The sequence below is a fragment of the Chelonoidis abingdonii genome, chromosome 2 (assembly GCF_003597395.2).
Source record: "Chelonoidis abingdonii isolate Lonesome George chromosome 2, CheloAbing_2.0, whole genome shotgun sequence".
Taxonomy (NCBI): Eukaryota; Metazoa; Chordata; order Testudines; family Testudinidae; genus Chelonoidis; species Chelonoidis abingdonii.
This window is the reverse complement of record NC_133770.1, coordinates 178,684,330-178,710,580: the sequence shown is the minus strand read 5'-3', so window position 1 is coordinate 178,710,580 and position 26,251 is coordinate 178,684,330. Positions and strand designations below refer to the sequence as shown.

The following is a 26,251-nucleotide window of genomic DNA, read 5'->3' as shown; positions in this document are numbered from 1 at the left end:
TTGTACATATTTCTCTCCGACTCGGCGTTGTTTTCTTCTTCCTTCACTCTGTGCTGTGTATTAATTCACCCAGAGTCCTTTATGTATGGTCAGCCTTTTCTTTTTCTGTTTTCCTCCAAAATTTTCCATCATCTAATCATTTTAGCTCAAGCCTGAAAAGACACAATACCCAAAAGGGGAAAATGGTAGCACTATTAGTTAATACAGTTGTCAAAGAGTCTGCTCCCCTTTCTTCTCTTTAGGAAAGCGTGATCTTATTATTCCTTAAGTCAAATCTTAGAAGACAGACCCAAGAACTCAGGTTCACAAACAATGCTCTAAGACGGAGTTCTCAGACTTTTGAACTGGTGACCCCTTTCACATAGCAAGCCTCTGAGTGCGACCCCCTCTTATACATTAAAAACACTTTTGTATATATTTAACACCATTATAAATGCTGGAGGCAAAGTGGGGTTTGGGGTGGAGGCTGACAGCTTGCGACCCCCCATGTAATAGCCTTGTGACCTCCTGAGTGGTCCTGACCCCCAGTTTGAGAACCCCTGCTCTAAGAGACAAATGGCTATAAGGCCTGATAAAGCCACATCTGCCTCAATCCATTGGCAGTTTTCCCCAGCTTATGTCTCCAGGCCACATTTATATTGTTTGTGGACCTAACAGGGCAGCAACATACTTGGGGAGATTCAGACCCTTAGAAGAGGAGTCTGACATGATGACACATTTGACATCAATATTCCTATGTTCTGTTATCATGTTCAGGAAGCTGTGATTATAATCATGGTGAGATGCTGTTTCCAAAACCCATGCTGTAGAAAACACGTACTCATAATAAAAACACTACAGAATACTGTTGCAAACTGAAGTTTGTGATCATTTTTTAGAAACACACATCTTGTAGAAATCATATTCTAATTTTAGTACTTTGAGTTGAATTCAGGTTTTTGGTTTCTGGTTGTTGTTTTTTTACTCATCCATGTTTATTTGTGGTTACATTAGCACATAGTAACTCTGCGGGGTGGGGAGGGAAGATTTATTGACTTCTGAAGGTTTATTTGGATTGTGACTGCATACAGTTGGGGATGAATCAGTGGATTAATTAGCAGTGAAATTCATATGTAAAAGAATGTTCCAGGAAAAAAAATCCAGCAGTGTCAATTATTGTTTGCATTCTATCTTTCCATAGTATGTAGCCACACAGGCTACTTTGCCTCCCGTCTACTATGGGCCACCAATAAGTGAACCAAAGAAAGCATAAATATGCAGTGATATAACCGGAAAGCATGAACACCACATGAATTCTAAGTCACTTTAAAGAAACCTACCTGGACATTTTCTCTGTTTTCAGTCATCATTTTCTAAAACCAGATCTTGAAAAATTACAGTGGATAGTAACTTCCTGGTTGGTTTTATTTAATCTGAAGTCATATTAACTAAACAGAGACACGTTTTCTACAGTAGTATTTTTGGACAACAAATCTGGCCAATATAATGCACCTTATTGGATAGTCATATGTATGTATACAAAGGGAAGAATTGGTGAGCAATAATACCTGTGTGCTTTAAATTTACTGCACCTCTTCCTGAGTATTCACAAAGGCTTTGGCAGTTTGTAAAATCGAGTTCATCATTTGCTTGTGGTCCTTCCTCATCTGAATGTATTTCTTTCAAGGACCTTCCTGCTGCAGTGAAGAAATTGGTAAAGCAGTTCTGTGTTTATTTTTGGTAATTATTTTTCCATTTAGCATGCCTCTTGATTTTGTTTCGTTCCTCTTCCACCTTCACCCCCTCTCCCCCAGTGGCTGGGGTAGCCCATGGCACAGTCTTCTGTCTTTTTATAAGGAATTCTGGAATCTGTGTACACCCAGTGGTCATATTCCTGAAGAAATCTGTGCTAATTCGCAACATAAAATAATAGATGCACAGAACACAATTGCAATTGCTAACAAATGAAAACCAATTAAATAACTTTGATAAAATTAAGCTAGTGTTATGGATATCAAGCTGATGCAATTTCCCTGCCACTTAATTCCTCTCCCTCCCCACAGTGGAAGGTCTGGCTACTTGAAATGATTGTATTAGATTCACTTATTTATACCAGGTGATTTAGTCAAAAGAAGGACTGGAAGTCTGACCACCCAAGTTTTTATCTCAGCTTTGCCAGACTTCTGTGATGTTGAACAAGTTATTTGTTCTCTCTCTTGGTTGCTGTCTTTGTAAAATGGGGATAACACTTTTCGTACCTATTTCACAGGGTGCATTAAGGCTTAATACATGTTTGTGAAGATGTATTATGTAGCTACTATGTTTTTGTGGGTTTGGGGGGAAAGGTAGGTTGTTTTTGTTTTAAAGAAATGTCTTGTAGACTAAACTTTTTTTTGAGTTCATTCTGATGTTGTCTTTTATTAATATTGTATTAGACATCCACAAGCCTTGAGGCTGGGACACTATCTAAATGAAATTTTAATTCTTACTGTGTCATCTTTGAACACATAAATAGTGTCAAAGGGGTACTCCTCGGGGAATTATTCACCAAAAAAATTAAAAATTCTGCCTATACTATTTGAAAATTTTGCAAAATTCTGCATATTTTATTTGTCAAAATAACACAATATAAACATTCCAATTTCAATTATGTTGGTAATTTATTTCAAAATATCTGTCAGCAAGTATGTCTGTAACAATACAGACCAAAAAACAGATTCTGATAATTTTTTGTTTTCTTTTTTTTACAGATAGATTCCTGACTAGGCATATTAATACAGAACTTTGAGTAATTCTTTTAAATTACAATACAGAGGTGTATTTCCTGCACCTGTCAGAAGCAGTGCAAAGATTTGGTGGTCACAGGTAACAGAGGAGCTGAGGGAGAGGGAAGGAGCCTGGGAGTGAACCTAGAGGGTGGTGGGTGTGGGTGGGAGAAGTGTTTTTTTGGGGGGGTGCATTGTTAGGGAGTTGGGAAGCCTCTCCGATGCAGACCCTGGCTAACCCCAAGCCTCTCCCATTCAATTAGACACATCTTCCCCATCCCCATGGGTCTCTGCAGCCTCCCTCCTCCCCAGACACTTTGCTGTCACCCCACTAGCTCCTGAGCCCAAGCCCCAGTCTGTCCCCCTACTATCCATTCTGAATTCCAGTCTGTGACCCCCTAGCAGCTCTGTGTTCCCCATTCTGTCCTAACCTGGCTCCATGGGCAGGGAGCTGTGATGAATTTCTACTCCTGGGGGAATTTTGCAGCACGGGGCATGCACAGAATTTTTTCCCCACATGCACGAAATACATTGGCCACGAAGTTCTGCAGTTCCTCGTTTTGCCCATCAGAGGCCACTGTGGCTGTTCTGGCACCACAGCAGACTCTGGTGGGCAAAAGGCAGAACTGCAGCACTTCTTGGACAGAATGTATTTTATGCTGGGAAAAAAACAATTATGGGGGGCAGATGAATTATGCATATCTGCAGATGCACAGAATTCCCCCAGGAGTTAAGGGGTCACTACAAAGAATCTTTCAGGTCAGAACACACTTAGATTTACAATCAAATTTTTTGGTAGCCCAGCTTGTTTTTGACACCTTATTTTGATAGAATCTTCCCCTTAAATGAGATGTAGATAGATTAAAAATGAATATATTGCAATCATCAGACTGCTTGGTTTTGCTCTTTGGATCACTGGGAAACTTATAGCCACATCTCTTCGTGAATGGAGCTCACTTAAGAAAATGTTGCAGGAATTGTGTTGATTTAGAGAATAAACCTTTATTCTGCTTCACTAAAAGGGAAGATAAAACACTGAACTAATAAAAGTAGAATTATTCAAGGTGAACCACAAATGACATTGCTAAAATATCAACTTCAGTAATGTATGTGTGATGAATGCCCAGTTGTATTAATTTATAACTTATCATTCATTTTTTAATTTGAGTGAATTATTATAACAACCCCCAGAATCCGCCAGCTTATTCTTACTTTTTTTTTTTTTTTTTTTTTTTTTGAAAACCTTTATATATTTTTTTTTTTTTTTAGGTTTCATGACATTCTTCATTGTCATATGACTGGTTCATGGGTCTACTCCTGTCTCTCACCAGCATGCTACATGCTGGGGTGTCGATCTCTCTGAACTCTGTAGACTACGTTATGAGAGGTTAGGTAAGTGGCATTTTTCTTTATTATATTGCACAGCTTTTAATTGATTTCGTATTCAACACCATATAAAATATTTAAAAAATAAATTTAGGGGGAAAAGCGCAATATAATATTAAAAATCCACTTATCAGACCTACTATACATGGAGTTGACTCCATGACCCAGGAAAATTGCATGGTAGTTTTGACATCATCCAGCACAATGCACACTGAGGCACCTAGCCGGATATGGTGAGAACAGGACTTTAAAGAAAAAAGTTAGTTTGTATATAGAAGGGCTATTGCAAAATGAATTTATTTTTCATACTAGGGCTGTTCACACAACCAGAGCAAGGAAATGAGCTAGAAGTGGAATTCATCCTGCCATTGGTCAGTTTATGGGGTTGGTTGTTTATGAACATTGAGCTTTGCTGTTTCAGGTTATCAAAGGCCATGTTAGTCCTGCTGAATGTAATACTACTGAGGGAATTCTGTACCACTGCATATGCACAGAATTCATGTGCCGCACAGAATTTTTTCTCTCCACAGAAAATACATTGTCAGAATGGTGCTGCAGTTTCTCCTTTTATCCATCAGGGGTCAGTGTGGTGCCAGAACAGAGAGCAGCTGCTCCCAGATGGGAGCAGCCACAGCTGGGGATAGGGAAGAGAAAGAAGCTGCCTTTCTCATAGCACCCTGCCCGTGGGGCCAGGTCAGGAGGCATATGGGGGGAATGGACAGCATGGTGCACCTGGGGCTGCTATAGGGTCACAAACTGGGTTTCAGAAGCAGTAGCATAGCTGGGGGGAAGTAGGGAGAGTGGCTATTCCCCTGAGCACTCACCCGGCGCTTCGCAGCGCATTCAGGTCTTCGGCGGCACTCAACTTTAGGCCCTGCTGTGTGCATCTTGCAGCAGCGGCTCCTGCAGCCAGTGCTTCTCCTGCTCCCCCCACCCTCGCTTTGTGGCAGCTGGGTGACACGCCTCCCTGTGGCTGCTGGGGGGTGCCTGCTATCTTGCGGCTCCGGCTGCGCTTGGCTGAGGACTAATCCAGCACGGGTTTCCCACAGGCAGCTCTGGGTCTTCGGTGGCAATTTGGCGGTGGGTAATTCGGCGTGGCGAGTTCTTCGGTCTTCGGCGGCAGGATTGGTTTTTCTCTTTTTCTCCTTTGCTGCTTTGCAGCGGGTGGCACCTTTTTGTGTGTGTTCACTCCCCCTGCTCTTAGAACCTGGCTACGTCACTGTTCAGAAGGGCTAGTGTGTGGAGGCACAGACTGAAGCGGAGGCTGAATGGGAGTAGGGGTGCGGGCATAGATGGGGACGGGGAGGGAGGTGCAGGGATACATGGGGATGGGGGGGATGCAGGGACATATGGGGATTGGAGAGGGGGTGATGGAATACATGGAGATGGAGTGAGGGAGGGTGGCTGAGTGGAGGGGCAAGGACACATAGGGATGGAGGATGCAGGCAGGAGCACCAGAACTTGAGGCGGGGGGGAGGGCCGTCCCACTTTTTGCTGGAGCAGGGCCTGCCCTCTTTCCCCTGAGGCCCCACCCCCTGGCCAGGCCAGCATGGAGCCCAGGTAGATGTGGGAGCCCCACACAGAAATCCTCCACCTTCCCATGGTGCAGAGGGGCTGAGAGCAGCCCCCACCCCGTGTTCCCACCTGGCCCAGGGCAAGTGAAGGGTCCGCGACTCCACGGTGGCTCCCCACAGCTGCCCACACTGCTCTCCCCAACCCAGCTCTGGGGGAGAAGAAGGCACCTCAGAGCCTCAGGGCAGCCACAGAAAGAGCCGGGCTGCATGCACTGTGAGGAGCTGCATACTCCACCTGCCCTGGGCGAGGAGGTGAGGACACAGCCCAGGGGCTGCTCGGAGGGTCTGCCACGTCTCCCCACAGCTGCTCGCGTGGCTCTTAGCGTGGCCGGGATTCGGCTTCAAGGCCACCCCATCCCTGGCCAGAACTGAGTGAGCAGCTGTGGGGAGCCTTGGTTCCTCCACCTGCCCTGGTGTAGGGTCTGCTTTTGGCCACCCCAGGTGAGAGGAGCAGGCTCCTCAGCCCTGCTCCGGCTTCCGGCTTGGCTGAGGAGGGTATCCGGGGGAGAGGAGGGGCAAGGGCAGGACCTCAGGAGGGTGGGGGTCCCCAGTCCTCCCATGTTTGGGAAGTCTCTGGCACCCTTGGGTGCAGGGACACATGGGGTCAGGGGCAGATGTGTCTGACTGAATGAAAGAGGTCAGGGGTCAGACAAGATCTGTATGGTGGAAGGTTCCCTAACAATCCCTCCCCACCTCAAAAAAAAAAAACCCTGTTCTCCCACCCACACCCAACAACCCTCCAAATTCACACCCAGACTCCTTCCAGCAATTACCTTCCTGTCCCTCTGTTTTTTCATTACTCCTGCCTCCCCCAAGTGTTTGCACTGCTTCTGAGAGGTCCGGGAAGTACAGTTCTGTATTGTAGTTTAAATGAATTATTACTCAGAGTTCTGTATTAATAAGCCTAGTAAGGAATCTGTTTGTCAAAAAACATTTCCTGACTCTTTTTTGTTGTCTGTATTGTTACAGATATAGTTGCCGACAGGTATTTTGAAATAAATTACCAAAATAATTGAAACTGGCTTGATTATATTGTGTTATTTTAACAAATAAAATATGCAGAATTTTCAGAATTTTAAAATATTGTGTGCAAAATTTTTAGTGCAGAATTGCTCCTGGAGTAATGTAATCTTCATCCTGTTGATGACTGATCTGAAAATCTCCTAAATCTACCTGACTCTGATTACTAGAATCACTGGGAATCACATCAAAAAGCATCATCAGCTATCTAGTGGTTAAAAGTGATGTACAGAGCTAAAACCTGCTCTTCTCAGCAATGCATTCAAATCAGTAGTATTAATGAAACTTTACTCAAGTGTTGAAAAATTACAGTATCATTATATTTAAAAAGACCAGGAGTACTTGTGGCACTTTAGAGACTAACAAATTTATTTCAGCATAATGGGGCGGCGCTTCACGCCCCAGCCTGACCAACCCAGCCCTTAGAGCCAATCAGCCTGGGCGTGAGCCACGGCTGGACGAGGCACCACCCCTCTATGCTGAAATAAATTTGTTAGCCTCTAAGGTGCCACAAGTACTCCTGTTCTTTTTGCAGATACAGACTAACACGGCTGCTACTCCGAAACCTGTTATATTTAAAGTATACTTAAAATGCTTTTAAAGGGAAGATTTAACAGATGAGTTTTAAGTATTGGAAAAAGTTAATATGACACTTTTTTATGATAGGAATAAATGGGGGAAGAGGACTTATATGTATAGAAAACTTGAAGTATTAAATTTAGTTTAATGCAAGGGGTTATTGTTTAAGCTGGCATTTTTTAAGACACCAGTGTGCAGGATCAAGTCTTGATTTGCATGATGTTGATGCAGTTAGCTCATGGTTTGTACAGGTGAATAATGGGCTTTGACTCTTCATTCACCTGTCTTACTGGTGTGTTACCAAATGTAGACATATAAAAGCAGAATACACTTAAATTGTCAGTGTCTGCTATGTATACTGGTGATATACGTAGTTATAATCATGTCATCTTATTAGCAGTAATGTTCAGAAAGCAACCTTGTAGCTTGGCATCTGTTGGCAATGTGGGTAAACACAATTGCCAAGAGCATGGAGAGAGGGTATTTCAGAGGCTTTTGCACATTAAGTTTATAGATAAATATTGATCAACAAAAATTTTAAAGTAATAGCATTAACTTAAATCAAATTTCTGACTTTTTTTTGCCTTTGTGACTATTACAATTAAAATTACAAAGAGGTTAAAGAAAAATATTGTCTATTATTTTAGTGTTTTTCTTTCTGTATTTGACAGTATTTTGTTTTCAGTTTCATTCAGTTGGCTTCCTATGGATCTTTCACACAGCAACAGCGGAGAGAGAGAGAGACTTAAAAAAAAAAAAAAAAAAAAGTATTATTTTTAAAATTGGCAGAGCAACTTAAGAGTAGTGCCTGGTATGGCTTTTAACTTTTTAAAAAACTGATTTCAAGTTGACAGTGTTCCTTTATTGTCTTGTAATCAAATAAACAAACAGAAACTTCTCTTCCCCTTAAATGTAATTACATTGGAAAAAAGCTAGGTACATCAAGGTATTGAGATCACACACTCAACTTTTAGTACTGCCTGTTTTTTTAAAAGATAGCTGTATTAATTTGTCCACATTGCACATCCAGTATATTCTATAGTACCTATTAACAACAAAGGGTAATACATTGAAGAGACATTTAACTAGTTCTCAGGGAGGATCTGTATACATGTCAAGTTTCGTATTTCAACCATAATTGCTATAGTCTTTCTTTTATTTTTTTTTAAGTGTGGTTGCAAACTTTTAAATGGGGAAAGTGGTGTTCTATTGTTTGCTTTTTTGTTCTTGCTGTACTTCGAAATGTCTGAATGGATCTTGCATAGACTTCCTGGGGGAAAAATATTTCTTTGAGAACAGATCAAATCTCAAAATTTCAACCAAAACGGTGAATATTTATGAAAGTTATTAGTGAGGGAGGAAGGGGAAGGGTTCTAATGAAACTATTCTGCAACCGTAACTACTGTATAACCAAGTGCCTGCTATAATAAATGCCAAAGTATATAACATGTATTCACTATCCAAGCACTGGTTTTATGTACCAATAGATCCATCAGGTCACCCTTACCACATGTTGCAGCCCAGGAGTTTGGGGTTCAGAATCCATGTTTTCCACCCAACTCACCATTCATTCTGTTGAAACTACTAGAGAAGATGCCATCTGGGACCCTACAGTTTGAAGGAAGTTGTGTATACATTATAGCAGTGCTAGGATGCCTTTGACAAGCTAACCAAGTTGATATTGTAGCACTTTCAATGCCACACATCACTGTCACAGCCAGGGCTATACCAGTGTGGTTGCTGCTTTTTCCCAGAACAAGCCAGCCGGCTCCAGCTAGGCCCTATCTCAGTGAAATAAGTCACACAAACGCATACACTTTTCTCCTAGCATTTCAGAGTGCTTGCTCAGTAAGCAGAAAAAACAGATTGGAGGTTTTAATTTCATGTTTTTCACTGACCTTTTGAAATGTCAATTTCAAATTTTCTACTTAAATACTTAACAAATACAAAGAAATAAAAGAGCTATATAAAAACTAAGTATTATTAATTATCAAGCATAAAAACTAATTTCACCTCTCACACTGAGAGTTGGTTCCTCCAGATCAGCTTTATAAATACATTGTCAGGATAATGTGAATAATTTATGATGCTACTGCCAGTGGTGTAATTATTCTGTGAATAAAAAGAGGACTTCAGTCTCCAGGGATATAAAGCACCTTTCAAGAATACTAAATTAACGTAAAGCATTGAAGAAAAGAGCAAATTAGGATATAAACCATTGCTCTCTATCTAACTGGCCTACGTCCATATTAACACCGTAAGTAATAGTTTTAGAGTATTCCTGAAATAACAGTAGGAATTTCCTTCTCGTTGTGCATATTTGTTCTTCCGCAGTTTAAACAAATATATTTAAGTTGGAATGATAAAACGTATTTGCTTATTTTACAATTACTTTCCATCTTCCCTCAGACTCTCCTACAAGTTGCAGTAATCAATGCTCTGTGTTGACTAGTGATAAATTACAATTTAATAGTTCAGGGCTATGATCTCAACAAGATTATATTGGGTCAGATGGTTCTGATGTCAGAGACTTGAATTATTAGTTATTTCAAGGAGGAATTGGACTGGTGAATCTTAACCATGGGGAATAAATCTGCTTCCAAACTGTCAAACGTGGTCTCTATATCAAGTTGTAATTTAGTCATTCATGCATGGGAGAAGGAGTCAGGAATCAAACTGAGAGGCTGCACAGGGATGCGAGAGAAGCAACTGAGCTCACTGCTGAGGCCAAGTGTTTCCTATACTTTGTGTCCTGTTACTGATTTTGGCTTAACTTTGCAGTCATACTGGTCCATCAACCTGTTAATTCAACATTGTAGAAGATATTCCACAGAGGAAGCTACTAATTCTGATAGATTTATGAACAGGTTTGGCTGCTGTGGTGGTGGTGGGAAATAAAAAGCAGATGGTTTGTGGACCCATGACAAAAATCACGAATCCAGTGTCCATCCTTAAAAAGTTCCTTCAGATTGAAGGATTCTACCAATTGCAGAGATATTCCCTACCTTAAAAATAGGTAATTCCATTTCAAGCTGCAGGAACTTCTTGAGGGCGTCGCTCTACATTTTTCCTTAATCATCAGTCACATCTCTTTTATTGAACTGTGTATAAAATTGTATATATGGATACATTTCAGGAACAAAGGCTAAAAGGAGGGAAACTGAGGAATAATTGTCTTTTGAAAATTATTATAAATTATTTGTTTATAGAAACAGCTAGCTAACAATTTTGAATAGGCACCATGCAGACCACAAAGAAATGGAGGAGATAGGGTGCATCTGCAATATGATAGTTTTTCATTCCTGTTTTTATTTGTTAAATATTTTTCCTTTCTTGACCTAGCCTACTTAGTCCATTTATGATTAACATTTATCATTCACTTGTTTAACTCATGCCTATTTGATTTTTCATATATATGTTGTTTTTAGGACTCGTCTGTGTACATGTATAATATATAAATTGTATTTATCTATTTAAAGTGTATTAAATAAAATGGTGAAAAAAACTTACAAAATAGCCATATCAATACATCTTCAAATGTTTTAAGAAGTTCTGAAAAATACTCCCAGGAAAATAGAAATAAAAGACAGATTTAACATCCTAAATATATATAATATAAATTTTGTGGGGTTTATTCATATTTTCAGTTTTTAATCTCCTGGTTTATTTTCACTTTTTAAATATTTAAACCTCTTATTTTATATTTTAATTTTTTTATCTTTCCAATTTTGTAATCTTGTTTAAAACTAAACATCAAATTCCATACTGAATAGGTCTAAGTGGCAGCAATTATTAGATCTGACTGTCTTCATTTCACTTTGAATATTATTCCAATCTGTATTTCTAGCCAGTATTTAGCATCCATACTGAACTGTGTTTTGTTATCTTATACTGTGGGAGGGAAGGGGAAACATAACTCAACAAGAACACTGGTTTTTGCTGCTTTTCACCAGTTATACTTAATCTCCTGAGTCTCCTCTGTGCCTCAATAGCTGTAGAAAAGCAAACATTTGCTGCTTTTGATCAGAGGAGAGAAATGACAGTATAACTTCCTCTACAGCCAGTGCCAATCATATTCCTGAGCCTACCAGCAGAATGTGCACATCATTCTTTCTCTTCTCTCTTTCTGCATAGAGACCAAGCAGCTTGTCACCTTCGCTAGTTCAGTTACAGAGAAGTGCAATTGCTTCCTAAAACTAGAATCTGCTCGGTCAGCCCCATAGTGTGGGAGCATCAGTCATTCATGTTTTTATTTCAAATTTAGGTTTTTTAGGTGAGACAGCGAGGACACCAGAAAATATAGCATTCTGTTAGTGTGACAGAATGTACCTGCGGATCCACACCCTACGCATTATTGTACTAATCTTTGTACAAATTATGCCTTGTGAGGTATCATTTCAAAACTCATAATTTGCTGGTCATTATTGTCTTGATTGAAATGTATGTGGCAACATTGTATGCAAAGTCATAAGATTTCACTGTATGGTGTTCTTATCACTAAGAACCATTCATTGTATTCTGTGGGGGAAGGAGTCCTGACTAGGGCTGCCAAGCAGTTAAAAGAAATAATCGTGATTACTTGTGCAGTTGATCGTGCTGTTAAACAATAATAGAATACCATTTATTTAAATATTTTTGGGTGTTTTCTGCATTTTAAAATATATTGATTTCAATTACAACAGAATACAAAGTGTACAGTGCTCATTTTGTTTATTTTTATTACAAATATTTGCATTGTAAATACAGAAGAAATAGTATTTTTCAGTTCACTTAATACAAGTACTGTAATGCAATCTCTTAATCATGAAAGTTGAACTTAGAAATGTAAAATTATGTACAAAAATGCAACTTCATTCGAAAATAAAATAATGTAAAACTTTAGAGCCTACAAGTCTACTCAGTCCTACTTCTTGTTCAGCCAATCGCTCAGATAAACAAGTTTGGTTATTTACAGGAGATAATGCAATTTGCAGGAGATAATGCTGCCCGCTTCTTGTTTACAGTGTCACCTGAAAGTGAGAAAAGGCATTCTCATGGCTCTGTTGTAGCCAGCGTTGCAAGATATTTACATACCAGATATGCTAAAGATTCATATGTCCCTTCATGCTTCAACCACCATTCCAGAGGATATGCTGATCAGGGGTTCTGCTCGATAACAAGCCAAAGCAGAGCAGACCTACGTACGTTTATTTTCATCAACTGAGTCAGATGCCACCAGCAGAAGGTTGATTTTCTTTTTTGGTGGTTCAAGTTCTGTAGTTTCCGCATCAGAGAGTTGCTCTTTTAAGATTCCTGAAAGCATGCTACACACCTCATCCCTCTCAGATTTTGGATGGCACTTCAGATTCTTAAACCTTGGAAAGAGTGCTGTGTGCTTTGTCAAATCTGCAGTGAAAATGTTCTTAAAAAGAACATGTGCTGGGTCATCATCCGAGATTGCTATAACATTAAATATATGGCAGAATGCAGGCAAAACAGAGCAAGACACATACTATTCTCCCTCAAGGAGTTCAGTCAAAATTTATTTAACACTTTTTTTTTTTTTTTAACGAGCGTCATCAGCATGGAAGCATGTCCTCTGGAATGGTGGCCGAAGCATGAAGGGGCATACAAATATTTAACATATCTAGGACGTAAATACCATGCAAACACGTGTTCTCACTTTCAGATGACATTGTAAATAAGAAGGAGGCAGCAGTGCCTCCCATAAATGTAAACAAACTTGTTTGTCTTCGTGATTGGCTGAACAAGAAGTAGGACTGAGTGGACTCATGGGCTTTAAGGTTTTACATTGTTTTATTTTTGAATGCAGTTTTTTTTACATAATTTTACATTTGTAAGTTCAACTTTCATGATTAAGAGATTGCACTACAGTACTTTTCTGAGGTGAATTGAAAAGTACTATTTCTTTTCTTTATCATTTTTACAGAGCAAATGTGTAATAAAATATATAAAGTGATCACTGTACACTTTGTAGTCTGTGTTGTAGTAGAAATCAATATATATTTGAAAATGTAGAAAAATATCCACAAATATTTAATAAATTGCAATTGATATTCTGTTGTTTCACAGTGCGATTAATTGCAATTAATTTTTTAAATCATGATTACATTTTTTGTCAATTGCATGAGTTAACTGCTATTAATCAACAGCCGTAGTCCTGACCTAAGAATTTTGGTCAGTAAGACTACTGAAAGTATATACTGACAAATTTTATTTGAATCTGATATTCGTTAAGTTAGGCACCAGTAGCATTTTAACTTAATTTCTTGTAACCATTTCTGACTTTTATGCCTCATTACTTGTACTCACTCAAAATCTATGTCTTTGTAGTTAATAAACTTGTCTTATTGTTTTATCTAGTCCAGTGTATGAAGTGTCTGGGAGGGTCAGCTCCTGGCACCAGCTGAGCAAGCTCATGCTTGGGGCGGCAGATTCTACGGGGCGGCATTGCGCCCAAACATAGGGCGCCACAGCCGCTTTTTTTTTTTTGTTCGCTGCTCTGGCTGCCCTTCTCTCTCCCCCCTCGCCCACTCCCTCCTCCGCTTTGCTACTCTAGCCGTGCCATGTCCCCCTTCCCCCTTTGCCGCTTCAGCTGCGCCATTTTTTTCCCCCGCTTTGCTGCTCCGGTGGCCCCGCTGCCTCCTTTTTTTTTCTTTTTTTTTTTTTTGCTTGGGGCGGGAAAAAAGCCAGAGCCGGCCCTGTGTCTGGGAAATGTCATTTGTGATAGCAAGTTATGAGCATATTATTTCTTTTAACACAATAATGGATATTATGTAATCTTGTCCTGTCCAGGTGAGGGTTGTGCAGTACACGAAATACATTTCTGGGGAAAATCTAAGACTGGGAGTGTGTTGGAACCACCCTGCAATATAACCGTGGCTGGTAACAGCCAAGGTGTGGCTGGCTGGCTGGCTGCAGCACACACAGACATAGCTGGCTGTTATTTATATGCTGGAGGCTGTTTTTGAACAGTCCAGACTGAAGGCTACAGCAGCAAGGCATTGTGATGGGAAGGTTATAGGGGAGGGGTGACACAGCTACTCGTTAGTCTGGATTGAACCCTGATATGTCACACTTAATGCTTAGCACAGATGATTCCTTCAAAAGCTTTTTAACTTTGGTTATATTTTTCAATTACTTATAAACAAATCTTCCTCATTTTCCTTTTTCTCAGTCTTTCCCTGTACAAAAAACGAAGAATAGTGTTTCAAGCGCTAGATAAAATCATGAGGGATGTCCAATAAGTAATCACACTGTTTGGTGCTTGATTTTCTTTTCTTGATTGTGAGGATTGTGGCTTTTGGATGTTAATGTCTTCAAAACAAAAACCTGTTACCTCAGACCTCCAAAAATAAGAATAAAAATTATATCCAGAGTCTGATTCTCCAGCACTTTTTACTTTGCATAGTCATTTACACCTATGGGGAATAGTGTAAAGAAACCTGCCTATATATGGGAAGAGAAGTCTGATTTGGTAGCCCACTTCATGTTCCAGCAAAGATGAGGAGGAAGTGTATCTAAGCATGCATAGAGAGGGAACATGCTGAATCAATTACAGGACATGTCTACACTAAAAGACCTAAAAATCACACTTTGTTATAGTGAAAAACCGATATATTGCTATTGATATAACCTCTGTGTAGACAGTCTTATTCCGATATAAGAGTGCCTTTTTGTAGTTTAGCTTATGTCATTTGGAAAGGTGTTTGCGCTACCCACACTGGGCGGGGCAGGGATAATGGATGGTCACTCTACTCACCTGGAAGATTGGCAGCCTCTAGGATCCACAAGAGAGCAGTTTGATCAGCTGCAAGAAGCAGGAAAGTTGTTATCTTTTTATATACTTGTAAAGTACCATGCACAGCTGTCGCACTGTATCAATAATAAATACTAATAATGGGCATCTCTGATAAGCCTACATCAAGAGTCCCTTTACATCATTCCTAGTACTGTAGACAGTGCTCCAACTGCTGCTCTTTAGTTTCTGTTTTACCCCATTTTCATTCGGTAACATGATTTTATTTCCAGTATACCATAAATTGAACTAAGAGGGTCATTTTGAGTTTTGTTTTAGTACTATCACAAAAGGGACACTATCTGCCATTAATCAGAAGCAGATCTGTCACAGTAATGACAAACAACATAGCTGGCACGTTTTACATCAGCCAAGAAGGGGGAGAGGCGTGTGGTGAGATCCCCTTCTCTTTGTTCCAAAGCAATAAAGCTATGGAACTGCTGTCTGGACAATCATGTCCTCATTTCCACAGTTTACCTTCCCAGCATACAATGCACCACAGCTGAGGCTTTCAGCAGGCACTTCTTCCAAGATTACATGTGGGGCTTAGACTTCTGGACTCTCAATCATCTTTTTCTGACCCGGTGGTTTCCAGAGATGGACTTTTTTGCCACCAACAGGAAGTTTTGCTCAAGGACAGTTTTGCTCAAGAATGGAGTTTGGCCAAAGTCATACTAATAGTCCCAATATGGCCCAGACAGGCCAGGTACCCTTACCTAATTCAGCATGTCCTTTGTCCAGTGTTCAGTCTTCTGTCCATTCCTCGTTCCCTTGCACAAGATGCTGGTCGGACTCTCCATCCCAGCCTGGGAATTGTCTCCCTCAAGGCTTGGTTCCTTGATGGTTCACAGAAATAGAGACTTCCTGTTCTGCAGAGGTACAGCAGCTGCTGTACAACAGTAGGAAAAATTCTACAAGGAACGCTTACTTTCAAAAATGGAAGAGATTCCACCATTGGTGTGACCAGTAGCATCTTTCATCTGCTCTTTCCTTTCCTTTCTCTTTCTGCTGTCCTGCACTATCTATTGGAATTTTTTTTAAAAAATCAGGATTCTATGAGTTCTATCAGAGTTCACTTGATGGCTGTTACGGCTTTCCATTTCTTGGAGAAGGAATTCTCAGTATTTGCTCATCCCATGACAGTAATATTTACCAAAGGAGTTGGGAACCTGTTTTCCTCAGATTAGAGAACTCATCCCTGCATGGGATCTAATAAGACCTCCCTTTGAACTGATGGCTATGTATTCTCTTCTTAACCTATTCATTAAAACAGCCTTTTTGGGCCCATTACTTTTGCCAAAGAGTTAGGGAAAGGGGGGCTTTAATGGGAGACTCACCCTTTATGTAGTTTTTCAAGGACAAATTTGCTTTATGTCCACAATCTAAATTTCTCCCTAAGTATCGTCAGAATTTCACATCTGCCAAATCATCCAGATTTTTTTTCTGAAATCACATCAAACCTGTGAGGCACTGCCTTACACACATTGGACATCAGAAGATCATTACTTTTATATTTGGACAGAACCAGGTCATTTAAAACGTCCCCCAGACTGTTTATTTCAGTTGCTGACTGGTTCAAAGGGTCTGCAGTCTCTATCCAGAGACTCACCTGACGGCTTTCTGGATATGCTATTTCTTGCTTTGAATCTGCTGATATACAGCCTTCTCCTTGGGTGTCAGCTGATTTCACGGGGTCTTTTTCTGCTTCTGTGGCATTGCTTAAGCATTGTTCCCATTGTGGAGATTTGCAAGGCTGCAACTTGAACTTCAGTACATAGCTTTACCAAACATCATATCTTGGTCCATTTTTCTAGATCAGATGCTGCCTTTGGGAATGCACTCTTGTCTTCAGTTTTTGATTCTGCTCTGAAGCTCCCCCCTCTGCAACTGAGGGTACTATTCAGTAATCACCTGAAGTGGAGCACCCAACAGGACACTACTCGAAGAAGGAGAGGTTACTCACTTTGTACAGTAACTGGAGTTCTTAGAAAGGGGTGTTCCACTACCTGCTTTCCTTCCCTTCTGCGTAGGAGTTTCCTCTAATAGACTTTGCGGTGGCTAAGGAACTGAGGGCAGTTCACCCACACAGCTCTATATAACCTGGGTACATGGGACGAGGATGTGTGGGGTGTATGCATGGCCAAACAGGCACTGCTATCGAAAATCTCTGATCAAACTCCCAAGGGATGCACCTGAAATGAAGCCTCCACAAGGAGACACATCTTGAAGAACTCCTCTTACTGCATAAGGTGAATAATCTTGACTTTTCTAATGTTCAGGGAGTGTACGGCTATTGATTACACTAGTTCTGTTTAATATATTAATTCTCTTATCCGCCCAGAATGTTCTTCAGAAAAGACTATAGTGAATACAAAAAAGTCAGTCTTGGCATAGATTTAGTATCCTAAAAATGTAATGTCCAGATTTCTCTTATAACTATAGATTTTTATAGCGTCTTTCACATAAAGAATCTCAAAGCATGTATCAGATTGTGGGCCAAACTCTTGGAACATAAGCAGAAGTAAGGGAAAGCCTCTTCAAAGAGAGGAAGTGTGAAGTGCAGCTTTTGTGCCCTGATGCTGGGGCCCTCACTAGTATTCAGTGTGAGAAAATTCTAACTTCTGCATCCAAAGAGAGTTCGGTAAGGTGTAAAGATGTTTGGTATGGAGTACAGAAGGGGAGAAAAAATAGTGTAGCCAATAGTCCATTCAGTAAATATTCCTTAGCCAATAGTCCATTCCTGCAAATATTTATGAAGATGCTATGGCAATCTTTACCCTAAAGAAACTTGCTGTGTTTACTACCATTTGATTTCCCTTGGCGCTCCTGTAACACATCTCATACCCATACACACAGATTTTCCTAATGGTGCACAGGCCTTCACAGCACTGTTTTAGATTAGATGTGCTTTGAGCAAGACTACGTACCATGTGCTCCTCCACCATACCATCCTCCATTGCCAACGTGGTAGGGTGGATAAGGATGACTGGCAGCTTTGAGATATTAATCAGCCATGTACTCAGTTATGTGTGTCGTCTTTAGTTCTTAAACCGTAAAACAGATTCTTCTTTACAACATACATATCGCATTCTCATTAATTCTAATAGAATAATGTTCTGTGCCTAGAGACAAAAATATACACCATTGTATTTAGTTATTTCTGATGTTGTCTCCACAGCAGTACAGATATGTGGCCCTTTACAAACAACTGGGTCCCTACCCCTTGCTTTTAGACTATTAGGTCTGCTGAGACGATTCCTTGCTTTCTCCATGCATAACAACTCAAGGCTTCTCCTGTGGCTTAAATGTGTAACTGACAAAGAACAATAAGTTTCCAACAAAATTAATCCTACCTGGCCCAGTCTTCCCATTATAATGCTGAACAGGCTAAATCTGAATGCACCAGGACCCAGTGAATCCATACAATGTTGACTTCTAAAGCCAACTTCTGTACTAGTGCTACATTAACACCTAATGATATCTGGGTAATTTTTTAGTTAATGGATAAAGTAACATGGTGAGTTCTAATGTGGCAGTTGGCAACGAACTCTAAAAAGTTTCTCCAGGCTTAAATAAAATACGCTTTAAACTGAGTGGGAGAGGGTTCAGGGGGCTGGAATGGCATGTTAAGATGCCTGCAGTAAAACCTGTGATTGTTTCTGGATTTAAATTAAACAAGCGTTCTTCACACTAATGGTCATCATGTTGGCATAAAAGTACTTGTGTGTCAGTGAATTGTGGTTGTAAAGCATCATCATGTTACTTCAAGAGGATCATTAGAGCTGAATGACCAAACCAAAAAATCCCAAACAAATTAAAGTGCTTCTGTGAGAGCTCTCTGTAAGGGCATCAGTCATTGCTGTATAAGCACTTTTATAGCCTGAGTATGATAACACCCTGCTGAAGTCCCAGAAAATAGATCAGAGGTGTAATTCTAGAGGAAGATGCAAAGGACTAGTTACCGGAAGACAAATGTAATATAAGATTTTACTGATTGAGTTTCTCTGAGTCTAACCTTCAGCACTACAAATAATTATTTTAGCAGTGACTAACACTTAAAATGAGCACCTCTTATATGAGTAAAGGCACACACTGCAGGATCATATTCTTTCAGGTTTACTTCCTTCACTTAAGACAATGTTGATGTTTTCCTAACCCCCATATTTACCCTTCCTGTTCCAGACGTAGCAATTATCTAAAGTTGTATAGAGAGGAATTTTTTTACACTTTAAGATCACTAAGTAACTGAAAATTTTCTCAAAATCATTGCAAAGAACTTATTCTTTATAAGTATCTGATCAATCCCTTGTTGCACAGTGTGTGGGAGGGTGGGGATTATATGTTGTCAGTTGATGTTTTGTCATGAAGCTTGGCAAAAATGTAAGATCGTAACTGGAAATAATGTTTAATGCATTTGGTGCTGAAGTCTGTTCACTGTGGGAAATGGATCAATATGGCCACAAAATAACTATACTAAACGCCAGATCCACATTTGTCCACTGATTAATATTTACAGTTGTATAGACCCTGCCTTTTTTAAAATTAAATAATAAAATATATTTTCTTTTCAGTATTTAAACAGGTGTGACTTTTAACCTAATAAATAATATGAATATATAGGGTATCTATCTGTTGGACAATGTGCTTTCAGTTTACACCATGAATGCAGAATGCTGAAGCATGCCCGGTATCACCGAATCTCTTTGGTCCTCCTGGCCTGCAACAAAGTGTTTTGAATCACAGTACCAGCTCTTAAGGAATTGTAAGTCCTTGTTTAAAATTATAGAGAGAACGATGGAATTTGAAGTACTATTTTGTACCATTGGACATCCATTAATGGTTTCATGGTGGACTAGAGGTTACACATTGAATGCACATGAGAGTGAAGTTGGGAAAGTCTGTGATACCCATATTGTCTCATCATTTGGACATTGTTAGATTTCAAACGTTTTGTCCAGCCAGCTGCTTTTGAGATAGTAAAAAGAGTAAGGAGACACAGATGGACATTTATCAGGCAGTGAGTGGAGTCCGTTTATATTGCACTGTAAAGTCCATTTTCAGTTTTTTGTGCATGCAGAACTTCCTTTGATGTCAATGGAGATCTCACACAAAGATCAAGGGTAAAATACGATCTAAACAATAGTGGAGGAAAATGCAGAATAGTGCTTGGTAAACATTTCATTCCTGTTGCATGTACTGGAAATAAACTATATATATATATGGTAAGATTAATTAAAACAAAATTAGTTGCAACTGCACTGAAAAACTAAAAACAGGCAAAATGTTTAAGGTGCCTGATTTATATTGCTATTAAAATCTTGACACTTGTATTTCTTGACTTACTGTGATTTTAACAATGCAATCTTAACATTGCATTTACAGTTCTTTCATTTAATAAATAGATGAGAGCTTTCTCGACTAACGCATCTTACTCTGCCAGAATCAGAAGTCTGCTGACTCTTTCCATGTCAAATGGGAACAACAGTCTTTCTGACCTCCTGAGCCCTTTTATTATGAATTTCTAAACTTTCTTTGAGGCAGAACATAGCTAAACAACTCCATCCATCAACAATTTGGGTAATAAACTTCTGGCCAGATTCTCTTCTGAGCACAGGATTTCTTACAATATTAATGGTTGAAGCAAATGTATAGATATAATATATTCATAGTTTATGCCATCTTATAATACTGTTTTTCAAATTTTGACTTGAAAAAATAATTCATGTTGTCATAGATCGGAACACTGTCCTATCTAAAAACTCCTTTAAAACCCATAAGCAAAAAGTAGTGGTAAATATCAATGCATTGAATTGGTGGAAAGTATTAGGGTGCATAAAACCCAGGGAAAAATGTGTTCTTGACACAGAGAGTGTAAAATGTAAATACATGAACAGCAGTATACACACTAGGAGATAGGTGGAAAGATTCTTACCTAGGTAGACCTCCCTTCTTCTCCCCTGCCTCTCATCGGATAGTTACAGCATTTTTACTAAGGTGAGTTAGTGTTTGTTGGAAAGAAGTCGTCAGATTTGGGGAGAGACTGAAAAAGAGGCAGTGAGTACCAATGTTCCCTCTAATTTTTTCCATGTATGTGTGGAATGAATTTTATTATGTGCAGCACCGATATTGAGGTGATGTGCACCATCACCTCCATACTTTCACAGCAGCCTTTATCCCACCAAGAGGTCACAATTCCTACTGCTTGTACCTAGTTGGGTCTTAAGTAAGGTTTGTCTTCTAGTGACGTCTGCAGTACCTATCTGTTCATTCCTACAGCCTCCTTCCACAAGGATCAGTACATGCTTCGCAAACTATACATATAAATGCACCAATGAGATGCAGCCATCTCTGAGGAGGAAAGTCAGTAGCCAGGTAGACCAACAGCACGGAGAGCATAGTGCAGTAGTTTGGAAAAAGAAGGGGAATTTTAGATAGGAAGAATCTTTTCCTCTTATGCAAAATGCTTGAGATATTTAATGTTCAGACAGGGCTTCTTCATCTGTAAAGGTCTCATCTGAATGTAAAATATAATACTGCAATATTTGAAATCAAAGTAAATGTTTCGTTTAAAATCATGACATTAAGGCTCAAAATTATTTTTAAAAAAACACTCAAATTCCCCTTACTACCATCATCTTGTATTAACAGGGCAAAGCACTTTAAAAGGTTTATAGACTATTCAACCTTCATGTTGTTTATATTTTTACACTTGATCAGCTTGGACAACTAAAGTAGCACAGTCAAGTTCACCTTCAGATTCTCATGGACACATACAGTGTTCCAATATCTTGGTTATTATAGTGAAACACACATAGCCTTGTAAATTTATAAAGCACTTCACAAACTTTCAGACATGAAGTTCTCTCACTTCATTCCATGAGACCACTCACATGAGTAACAGCTACATGAATAATACTTTGCAGGATCAGGCCCCTAGATAAACCACGTGTCTTCCTGCCCACAAAAAGCTTTTCAAACACTGCTAGGGGAGGTTTAAATCCATAACAGGGAATTGTTGTAATTGGAAATAAGAAAAAAAAAAAACAATCACAAAAACATTTCCATTAGTCCTAGTTTTGGTAATTTTCATTTTAAAACACAAATCTAAAAGCCAACAATATTTAGTGATTTTCATTTATAAATCTCAAAATGTTTTCTAGAGGAATGTCAATATTTTTATCCCCATTTGGAAAATAGGGAAACTGAGGCACAGTGTGCGTGTGGTGACTTCCCAAGGCCACACAAAAACTCAGTGGCAGAGCTGGGGAAAGAGCCAAAGTCTCTTGACTCCCAAGGACTCCCCCAGCCCCGAGTTTGCATCGGGGAGAGAGGACTCCCCTGCTGCAGCCCCGAGACTGGGGGAGAGAGGTGTGATTTCCCACTGTAGCCCTGCACCCCCAAGCTCCCCCATCACTGCCTCCCACCTTAGCCCACTACCTCCACCTACCCACTGTGTCTACGCCCCTGTATGCACACCTGCACTAATCAGCCTTTGATGGTCTCTTGTGCAGCCATGCAGACTCGCAGCTTAAAGGGAATGCTGGTGGGTACCTGATGATTGTGGTGAGGACAAAGCTCTGGAGATGGGGGACATAGTGGGAGGAAGAATGGAAGACAGAGGATAAGAAATTAAAACGGGGTACGGATGAGATTGGATTAATTGGTAGAATGAAGTAAGTAGTGGTGATAAATGAGAGCAAAGAGAGGGGCAGGGATGGAAATGAAACATTCCACAGTAGTTTGACTTTCTCTGTAGTAATCCCATAACTGGTTTAAAAATAAATTGATCTTGGGGCCTAAAGATCTTTTGTATTTTTTATCATCACTGCATGCTATAAGACATTTCCCATGAATAGAGCTCTTTTCCCTTTAGCCTTTGCCTTTTAGTCATTGCTGTACATCAATATAAATTGAGTTTGTTTCGAGTAGCCTGCTATACAAAACTCTTTACATTTTTATTACTTTCTCCTTTGTGAAATAACATGCCCTGTTCCTTTTGAAGCCAGGCATAAATCATGGATATATTATAGTTCAGAGTTCAGTATAGATATTAGATCATTCTGGTGCTATATAAATACTATCCAGCTGATGGAGGTAAAGGTGGGTGGACAGAGCTGCATCAATTTCACCCATCCTGGAATAGTTTAGAAGCTAGTAAAAGTGATGTTTTTAAGCATGGGCCACAGAGACACATTAGCTTCTGCTGCTTAGTTTGCTGAGTTGAAAGAGGTGCACTTTTTCTTGGTTTTTCATGTTATTTCCATTAGTGTAGCTAAGGTTCCTATGTTTACTTTACAGGTCAGCATTGTAGTGTTGATCAATTATAGTGACAAAATGCATATGTAATGGTATGGCCTTTGTGGGAAACGAAGGAAAATTGGAATCCAAAATGTGTATCCAATTAGCACTATTCCAATTATGAGAAATGTTCTGGTAAAGAAAAGCACGAAGCAATATATCTGCTTCCCGAGTAGAGATTTCATTTTTATTTTTAAGCAGAGCTCCTCATGAAAACTTCACTGAGTAGCACTTCACTTTAGCTTAATTCATTAACAGTGCAAGGTGATGCCAGAGAGAACCTTTCTTATTACAAATCTTGATAATTGATTTTAAAAAAATAAAGGGGGGTGGTGTGCTCAGGAGATTGGTGCTTGTATTTAAAGGTGAGGTTGCCATTAGTAACACATTTGAACTTCTTGGTTGGAGAAGTCATTGTTCATTACTCACCTGAAGTGAAATCTTAATGGCCTGTGGTGATCTAAAGAAACCCTACAAAAATGCACAGGAAGCTCTAATGGCATTATACAATAGTCCTTTCCACACAGATCCCCCCCGCACGTTAGAAGGCCACAGAATGTGTTTTTTGCTTTTAATTAATGTATGTTCCTCTAATTGGGATCTGGAATAACAGAAAATGCAGAGAAGCACCTGTTGCTGACTAAAAAGGACAGCATTCATTAGGAGACAAGTATTGTCAATTACTTATCAGTATATGGGACATGGGCTGTCTGGAACCATTACAATTTGGAACCATTTCTGAAAGAAAAAACCTCATCACATTAGAAGGAACTGTTTAGTTACTCTTATTCGTCTGTGTTACCGTCTATTGTTTCTGATTGATTACTTTTTAGAAGACTAAGAATTTTTGGTAAAATGATTTTTTCCTCTCATAATTTGAACGGAGTTGAAATTAATACTACCACCTGATATAGCGCCTTTCCTCTAAAGGGATCACAAAGCACTTTGCAGGCATAAAAAGAAGTTTGATCTCTACATAGGGATCAATTAACTGACCGATGAAATGCACCTTTGGTGTGCAGGTCTTCAAGACAACTCAACAGTTCAGGACAGCTGCTCAGTCTGCCCAAGGAGGAAGAAGGCTAGTTTTTGAGCATTGGTATAACAGATTACTCACTTATTAGATTGTTTAGACCTACCAAATAAACTAGAAGGGCTCAAATATAATGATGATAGAGAAAGGGGACTTTGCAACCCGATGAACAATAGGACCAAAAAAAAAATTTTGTTACTGGTAGCTGGAATCATTGGTGATCATCAACATAAGGAGAGGCTTTTTAGTTTTCCAGTAACACAAGGAGAATCACAAACGTTCGTGTGTAAAAAAGTGCAGCTTGATGGCTTAAAATGTGTCTGAAATAGGTTAATTTGTGAGTCTTTTAAAGGTAGTGCTTGTACCCAATGTGGAAGAGTTTGAAGCACCAAATATAGATGCTCATCTCTGGTGAAAGATCCTGCCCTTTTGGGTTCAAGGAGGCAGTTTACTGGTGTGTGTGTGCTTCTGGCTGGGAAGGCATTCTGAGCTCTGGGGCTGGAATATGCTTTAAGAATTTTGTGGCTAAAGTAGTATATGAATCTGGGAATTTTAGAATGGCATTTGAGTCTTTCAGCTTTTGTGGAGACTCCTGCTTTCCCACTGAACAGGTCTTGACACTCAAATGATAAATCTTCACCTAACTTCTGTGCCTAAACTGGTAAACTAGAAGCTCTCAGCCAAGAAGTTTGTGTCATGGCTGATCATGCAAAGGAGCTGTATATCCCAAGAAAGGAAAGTGTACTTGGCAAGCACAGCTTGGTAACTATCTTTACACTTTTGAAGTGTAATGTGAGGGTTTACACCCCTCGTTGCAGAGTAGCCTGGCCCAGTGGCCAGAGTCCATAGAATTGCCCTCAGTTGCAGGGTAGCCTGGCCCAGTGGCCAGAGTCCATAGAATTGCCCCTGGTTGCCAGGCAGCACGGTCTAGTGGCCAGACTCCATAGAATTGCCCCTGGTTGCCAGGCAGCACGGTCTAGTGGCTAGAGTCCAAAGGTTCCAGTGCCGTAGGACCTTGCCACTAGCTCAGCGGGGAGCTCCTACCAAAACACGCTGAGGCTTACTGGGGGCAAGGTACCAGTCCGTCACACATACCCCCACCCTGGGTTGTTTCCTACCATCTTGAGGGTTGGGGTCTCCCATGAATCTCCAGGTTCTCCGCGGGTCTCTGAGTCTGTCGCGTCCGGGGTTCCTCCTGCAGCAGGGCTTCATGCTGGCCAGGGGAAGCTTCAGATCCCAGCGAGTTCAAGGGTGGTAGCTGGTCTTCTGCAGGAGCTTCCTAGGTAAGTCCTTCACCTGTGGCCACCAGCCCAGACTGAGCTGAATTTCCTCCTTTTATACTCCCTGGGCACTTGGAGCATGCCCAGTATGAGCAGAGCGGGACTTCCGCTGCCAGATCTACTGGTCTGACACTGCTGGGGCTAGTGCAAGGGGGGGCTGTCCTGTCACAGGTAACCAGACTGGAATTATTTTACATTCAGAAGGGCCACGTACTTTGCCAATGAGTAAAGGGAACTAGCTGGTGTCATGGGCTGCCAAAGCATTAAGAAAACTGTGACAGGAGAGTATGAAAGTACTTGGACCCCTTGTGTGGGGGACCTAGTAGATATGCGGCTGTGACACCTCTGACAATTCCAGGTCCAGAGCTTTGGTAAGTCTACCCAGAAAATCCTCATTGTTCTTTAAATCACCTAAAGGAGAGACCACAGACTTGGTAACTGAGCCATCTAAAGGAGAGAGTGATTGTGGTGGCCCTTTTAGAATGTCATCTTCCAAACTATCAGCATCTTCATCTTCCAAATAGGTGATGGAAAATCTA

The 26,251-nt window shown here is 40.2% G+C and overlaps 1 protein-coding gene across 2 annotated transcripts in view; it reads left to right on the top strand.

The window, feature by feature from the left end:
* Positions 1-26,251, top strand: part of LYRM4 (LYR motif containing 4) — a 169,609-nt gene that overhangs the window by 76,432 nt on the left and 66,926 nt on the right. Inside the window, exon 3 of one of the 2 annotated variants that reach the window (XR_012655317.1) lies at positions 4,014-4,136. The exons of the other annotated variant lie outside the window; for it this stretch is intronic. The gene's annotated coding sequence lies outside the window, so the exon portion shown is untranslated. The remainder of the gene's footprint in view (positions 1-4,013; positions 4,137-26,251) is intronic. 2 annotated transcript variants of the gene reach the window in all.